Source organism: Denticeps clupeoides, chromosome 12 (genome assembly GCF_900700375.1).
Source record: "Denticeps clupeoides chromosome 12, fDenClu1.1, whole genome shotgun sequence".
NCBI lineage: Eukaryota > Metazoa > Chordata > Actinopteri > Clupeiformes > Denticipitidae > Denticeps > Denticeps clupeoides.
Window position 1 is genome coordinate 12,468,500 of NC_041718.1, and position 8,025 is coordinate 12,476,524.

Here is an 8,025-nt window from a genome sequence, read left to right on the forward strand (position 1 = left end):
CAAACTGCATCATGCATAAATGCTAAATTATATTCCCCCAAATCGCCCCCTCTGCTCTTAATACCGTCAGCAGACACGAGAAATGGGATTTCGGTTACAATCGTCTCGGCACCAGAATTTAATCAGGAATTCCGCTTGGTGAACAACCGGCAAAATTTGGATCAGGCCAGGGGCCAGAGGGTCCCACCAGGGCTCCGTCCGATCCACTTCCACACCAAGCAGGTGCAGAGATTCGGATCTGGGGAGGTGAACAGGTCCGGACGGAACTCATTAGGACGAGAGTCCACACCAAGTAACGTCTCTTTGGACTTTTTTTCTTTTCTTCGCGGAGCGTAAAATCTGCCTGGAAGGAACTCCTGACAGGAGCAATTACGGCAAACAACCGGCGGAAAGCCGTGCGGATTTGAAACGCACTTCCGGTGAAGGCACGACGCGACATCACGACAACTATCGCGATAGTTCGCTGGCCTGGCGAACACCTCCTCAGTTAGTGAAAGTGAAGTGATTGTCATTGTGATACACAGCACAGCACACGGTGACACTGTGTCCTCTGCTTTTAACCATCACCTTTGGTGAGCAGTGGGCAGCCATGACAGGCGCCCGGGGAGCAGTGTGGGGGGACGGTGCTTTGCTCAGTGGCACCTCAGTGGCACCGTGGTGGTTCAGGATTCGAACCGGCAACCTTCTGATTACGGGGCCGCTTCTTTAACCGCTGGGCCTTTTTCGGATATTTGAAATGGCAGATCAGCATGCCTATCAGAACGGCACACCACCAAATAAAGGAAAGAAATTGTACATGTGGGTAGGGTTAGGGCTTTCACTTTACTCTACCCCCACCCATGCGACTCGGTGGTCTTTTTTGAAGGGTTTCGGTGAGAACAGCCCAAGCACACGTTCGGTAACCCCCTCCGGCCCAACCCCTCTCCGTCTATTTCGCGCCAACGTTTTAATCACCCGTCAAACCCGCGTCCCGCTGTGATTATTATGCGGATGAAATGCAGGTGCGCCCCCCCAATCGGGGAGGACCGGGAAATGAAACCACGTTTCAACAGCAATCGCCAAACCTGTGCGGTAGATGACGGCGCCCCCCTTTTTTTTTGTTGAGGAAAATCGTCCACTCAGAGGCCTGGGGACGATGCCGACAGGATCCGCATGCAAACCCTCCGCCGGGACCTCATGGGCTTTTAACAAGTCGAGTGTTGGACAGCAATGACTTCCGACATAAATTGCAATCAGGAGGCCGAGCGGGCCTGCCAGGAGTCTGCTGATTGGGAGCTTCCACTCCAGATACAAGAGGAGGCGTCCGCGGTGCCAGCGACGGCCCGGCGATGCGGTGGGTGTCGACGCCTTTCCGCAGAAGGAGCTGACCCCTCATCCGAGAGGTGCGCGCTTAAAACCGAGCCCGGCGTGGGGGGTGGAGGCCTTCCCTGGAACGTCCGCCCCGCCACACGCAGAATCCAGCGCGATCAGAGCCCCCCTGATTAATACGGCGCACGGTGCCAAAACTGCACATGCGGCGTATGATCCCAATTACGGTGAAATCCAACTCTCCGCAGGCCCAGTGCCGCGCCGCGCCGCACCGCACCGGCCCGGTCCGGCTCTCCTCTTGTTTTCAGTGCTCACGTCAGGCGAAGGATGTCATGATGTTCCAGTCGCCTGTTATCTAAATATCAGGGTCTAGTGTTGCGGTTATTAGACGCTTGTTGTGCAAAATGGTGTTAATTGGTACGAGGCCCCTAAGGCAAGTGTTCTGGCTACGGGACTTTCACAGATGTCAGACTCTCACCCCCGGCTGGTCCGAAGGCTCTCAAAACGTTGCTACGCAGAAAAAGTGTTTTAGTTTGGTCCATTTTCGGAGCTTGGTTTGTCCCCGCGCGTCCTGTGTCCCGCACTCCCATTGGCTGCAGCTCCTCTGCAACTCAGCCGCACATTTTGCATGCTTGGTAGCTGGTCGGCCCTCCAATTTGTGTCCAATGACAGCGGTCGTCATTTAAAAGTTCACGGAGGATGACTTTCACGATTATGTGGGCGGCAGATCAGCATGGTGAGGACCGGGCAGGGGGGTCGTTCCACATTAGCGTGCTCTCATTTGCCCCACTCGCTGTGGAACACTCTGGGAGGCGGCGTTCAGAAACAGACTCTTGGAGCCCAGAGGACTCTGAAGTAATGAGGTGATGGAGAATAAGGTCTCCTCTGTTTCTACGTTCGCGTGTATGCACACACATATAGGCACAACACACACAAAAATCCCATGCCAGTGAGTGGGCACGCGCCCAAAGCTCTACTTTTAAATAAACACAATTTGTACGTGTCCCACGGCCTTGTAATTCATAATGTCCAGAATTGGCTTTCACATTGCTGCGTCCCTGCTGTTAACAGAATGTAATTACCTGGTCCCAAACATGAAATGAATGAAATAAATTCAGTTTAATGTCTGAACGAGGATGGTTAGGTTGGCTCAGTCATTCACATGACCTCAGATGTCACGTCAGGTCGAACTGACCATTACACGTCGGCAGTAATAATGTTTACTTCCATGGACATAAACTAAAAGCCGGGGAGGGAGGGGGCGGCCGATGGTGTCACCAGTGTCCTGAGAAGGAGGAGGAGTAAACGATGGATGTTAAAAAAAAAAAAAATATTATAATCCTGCTCTCCTTCTTTATCACCTCTAATGGACCTCAATGACTCGATTAAAAGTGATATTTCCTTGTGTGAGTGTCAGGTCTTTTTTGCAAAAGAGCAACAAATGGCTACTCAAAGTCATCAAGCTAATGGGAGCAGGCATTAAAGCCTGTAAACAAGAGCGCAAAATTCCAGCTGCTTCCCTGCCAGTGCGACGTTCCTATTTTAGCCCTCGCTCCCCATCTGTCCGCCGAACACACTTTGCAGGAAACGTCAGGCTGTGTGATTGATTTGAGATGGGCGATTCCCTGACTTCATGCTCGCATAAAGCAAGACAGCTGCTTGGGGGAAATCAAATTCCTGCAGGAGCTGGAAAGACTTATTTTTTCCATCTCTTTAACGGAGCCGTTGGCTTTCACCAGTCGAGTAAATAAAAAAACATGGCCATGATGTGGCAGGAGGTCACCCAAGCCCTCATTATATAGCAATTACGGCACAAAAAAAAAAAAAAGCCTTTCCTTTCAAAATCCGTCTTGAAAGTCAGTCCGACTTTTTGGGGCTTTTTTAGAAGTAAGACATGACAAGAGAGTATACGCTTTCTCCAGGCCTGCTTCATCTGCAGTAACAAGTTCAAGACATGCTTATGGTGCAGAGCGAAAGGATTTTCCCTATCGTCTGGGCTGCTTTTTTTTTAATTCCTTTTGTGAGGGGATTCTCTTTGCTTTCTTTACAGCAAAGCCAAAGAACCCAAACTCTTCACAAATATGTGCAGAGCTTTAACATGTGTGTTAATGCATAGAAATGCAGTTATTGCAACTTTGCAAACCTCATACACCATTAACTAATTTCACTTACATACAGTTCTTAGCAAAAAAATATAAAAATGCCCTAAGGCATAGATATATTATGGCATTCATTCAGTACTGCAGTATTAGAATGCAAAATAATGAGTGTGTTTAAATTAACAGTCAAATCACAGTCAAATAAAACAATAAAATACTAGAAAACACACCAAAATCTAAAATTTGTCCATTTGAGATGACATTACTTAGCAGGGACTCCAGATTGCACGTGCACACAAATATCTTTGTCAGAGTGGTTTAAAAACACACACATTTTTTATGATTTGCTCAGAAATAGGAAAATTGATGTTTGATGAATATTGATGAAGTTTTGATTTGGTTGGACAATCGTTTAACATCAGGGGCAATTTCTGATATGTTGATGTTAAGCCTGAACCTTCACTAAGTAATTGTCTGCAATAAAATGTCTTCATTGTACATTGCTGCATTTTTCTATATGCTCAGGAACTTGTTTACAGTCATTTACCTGGTCATTTAGGTTGTTTATGAAATATAGAAAATAGTCTTATTTGGTGCACTTAATAGATTGCGAGATTTTGAAATCTAAAACCTGAATATGGCACTGCATGTTTCTAGAATAAAACATGGGCTGGACTGCACAGCAGGTTTGCATTTGCAGTCCATATTTCTTGACAAATTGCTTAGCTTTTTTGTCTTAAACACAAAGAAACCAGAATGATGGAATGAAGAGATTTGCTGACGTTCGAAGGAATCACGACTTGTGCTCAGACAGCCTGCCCATAGTCTTGAATCCAAGTTCATGCACATCTTCTGCGGGTGAACACATGACTGTGGTTTTGGTCATGCATTTCTGTCATTGGCGGTAGAAAATCTGAAATAAAGCATTTTTCGTCTCCTCTGTTTCAGTTTTAGATAGTTTTCCACATTCTTGAATCACTTCAGTACTTCCACGCTTTCGCGTCCAGGGAATACTAAAATGTTAATGGCCTGGAAAATAACAGTACACTGAATCATAATGCATTTCCATTCTGCAAGTCATCAGCACACAAGCGCACAGGAGAACCCACATGCTGGGGACATGGGGCTGGCAGAAAAACAAAGAGTTTTATCATTTATCACTGTAGTATGTACATCATGCATACTAATTACTCCCTACTTATTAATAAAGTAACACAAACCATGCATATTTTTTTCAGAGCTTCATGTTGTCCATCTTTTCCCAGCTATTTTAAAGTGATTATTTAAAATGTTAATAGATAACACATTCCCATTTCTTTACTTAATTTTATAATCTTTAAATCTTGTTAAAATAAATCATGATCGTAAATGACCAGAGTGACTTAACTGATGATATCTAAATATGTCATTTAAATATTTCTGATATATCATTATTTATCATGTTGTTAACAGTATGTATTTTACTGTTAATGCAGTTATTGGTTTGAAATCATTTTACTGTACAGCTTACTGCATTATGATTATGATGATCAATTACAGTGACAATCCATCTCAATCATCTGTATATTCACATGTTTCAATGAGCTCTGGAGATTAAGCCTAAAATTTAAAAAAAATATGTGTAATTTAAAATAAGTTTTACTTTATCAAGCAGAGGGAGAGGGTTTAGAAATAAAGCCATTGCAGTTCATTAGCCCGCGTAATTCCGAATGTTTATGTGACATAGCAATGCACAAATACAGGCATGGAGGCCAGGTTTACACCCATAAACAGATGTTTTGCATCAGGCACTGAGGGTACATGGCCAAGCTGGCTCATTTTTGGGCTGCTTAGCTGACCCCAATCAGGAAAAGAGGGGGAAAGGGTATCATTCTAGAAAGGAGAACTTCGGCCTGTAATATTCCTATTCACGGCAGTTTTAAAAGGCGGATCCGTGTAATGCAGGAACGATGAATGAAAGTGGGGCAGCTCTAATGAAAACAACCACCTTTCGAGCACAAGTTGAAAATGGAAAAATGTTGTTTAGACAGCAAAAACAGTTAAAAAGATTACATTATTTCTTTTCCAGCGGGCCACCCAGGCCAAAAAACGCCAAACTCAGGTATTACGTTTACTTTTAGGATTCATTCAGTAATGGTTAATTGGGTATTAATGTGCCAACAAAATCAAAATGAAATAACACGAAACGTGCCAAGAACATCTGAAAGGAACGTCTCGCTTCAAAAAAAAAAAAAAAAAAAGGCAGAAAACAAAAATTTTCTGGAGAAAGCCTGGCAGAAGTTGGCAAGAGATTTATGACATGTAAACGATGGCTGACGGCAGGGAAGGCCTGGCCAGGCCGTCCCGCCGCATCGCGAGAGCATGTGCATTAAGAAGCTGCCGCTCTTAAACACACTGATCAAAATATTAACCGTACGTGTAAACACGGGCCCTTTATCTGACAGTGATTTACGTTACCAAGGCCCTAATCCGAGAGCATCGGCGCAGCGCTCATTAGCCGCGGCCTTTGCCTCACACTCTGGGGCAACACACACAGGTGGACGTGCTGGCCCGGCCCGCTGTTGTGTTTACCTTATCTCCTCAAAAGCGCCGTTCCAAATTCGTCAAACTGCGTTGCTGTTTAAATACGTGCCATTCATGCAGGCCAGGGGTGCCAGATGGGTGGCTTTCCCCCTAAAACCCAGCCCCCCGGGCTGCTCCGTCACATGGGGAGTCCGCTCGCCGCCTCTCTCTCTCTCTCTTCCTGCCTTTCTTTCTCTGGGAAGGGGTAGAACGGGGGTCAGGCCCCAGATAGGTGCGACTCTGTGCTCGGCACGAGGCCGGACAGGCAGCCGTGTTCATTTTGCCCTGGCAGGGGAAAAAACCGCCCCGTCCCCCCATGTCAGCTGCCGAGTTGATGCTCATAAGTTACGTCTTTAAGGGAAGCATAATCAGGCCCTTGTTAAACACTGGCCGTTTCTTATACGTGTACTAATGAAATATCAAACCAAGACGGCACACAACCCGCAGAGGGGTAAAAAGCAATCCGTCAGCGGATTTTCGGCGAGCAATGCGCAGACCCACCGCAGCCACTGGTTCTCTGGCCTCCAGAAAGTCAATTTCATGCTATTTCTCAACTAATTATAACGGCTAAGCTATTGAGTAAAAGAGAAAACAATCGTACACATTATAGAATTCTGGGGGTCCCGTTGATACCCCGCACATTTACATTGAAATTACTCTTCAACCGTTTCAAATAAAATGCGCGCCATCGAAATGGACGTGGAACAATTTATTAGATGTAATGGAACATATATTTTTTAACAGATGTCAGCAGAGCAGAAAGCGTTGATGTGTTTTAGACAATCAGAGGAAGATTAAGGATGTTAATAGCAATCGCACAGCTTTGTTTTGACAGGCTGAAATATTTGCAAAAAAATAATATTTACAGCAGACAAGCATCCATGCACTAGATGGTGGATGGGCTCCGTAAGTGCTTCGCATCAATTTAGCCGGCTAATGTTTCATTCTTATTTTGAGCGAGCGTTAATAAACTAGGCCTGATCTCACGCGTTTTCGGAGCAGCGCTGCCGCGTTGTTTTTGTCCGTATCTGGATCTGACCAACCACGGGCCCAGCCGGTCCCATCAGCCCCTCGGCGGCGAATCTAAACAGGCTGACGCACTGCAGGTGCTCCCGCGCGGCGTCTGACACCTCCAGAAAACATTAGGCCCGGGCGAAACTTCCTCTGCGCCTTTTAAATGGAGGCCCGGGGTCAAGCCCCCCCAGCACTCGGCCGGATCAATACCGCCATCCCTCTTCGCCCCGCCGGCCCTGAGAGGCAGCGGTCAGAGGCGGGAGGAGCCTGATGGATGACCCGGCCGCCCGAGTATCTGGACCTACAAAGGACCCGTCTGATGGATGACCTGTGAGATTGCTCTCGCTGGATGTTTGTATATAAAAAAGACTGGTAATTTGCTTCCTCTTCAACGAGGCCGGAGCTACTTTCCGAGGACAAGTACCTCAGCACGCTACTCCCCCATTCCCGCCAACACCACCCGCCCGTGCCATGTAGGTAATGTAACGCCTGAGTGCTGAAAGGCCCAGCCTCCGTGCCCTTCTTCTGTCACGCTGAAATTAATAACCAATGATTTGTATTTAATGTTCAATTTCCCGTCTATTACTGCAGGCGATCGCTCTCCCTCTGTGTTCCCCCTCTCCTTCTCCCTCACGTTTCACGTTGTGCCAAATAGCTTGCACAAATGTTGCATGCATGTCAAATAGCATCTCATTACCGAACAATGGTTGGGTCTGGTTTTAGGTGCCTGGAAAAATGGGGAGTCTGGGGGTGTTTCATGGGCTCTTTATTCCAGTATTATATGAGAGTTAAAAATACGGACCCTCTGTAAAACTACGATGTTTTAGTGAGAGAAGCGTTAACATTCTGTCACATTTTTAAAGCATTATGCCGTTGGGGGGGGGGGGGGGGGGGGGGGGGGGGGGGGGGGGGGGGGGCACAACAAGTGAACATCAGGCCTGAACTGAAATGCCCGATTGAATTGCCCCGGGGAAAAATATCCTCATTCCCTGCTTTTGTGTTAGCCCACATTTAATGTTCATTCAAGACGGGAGACTACATC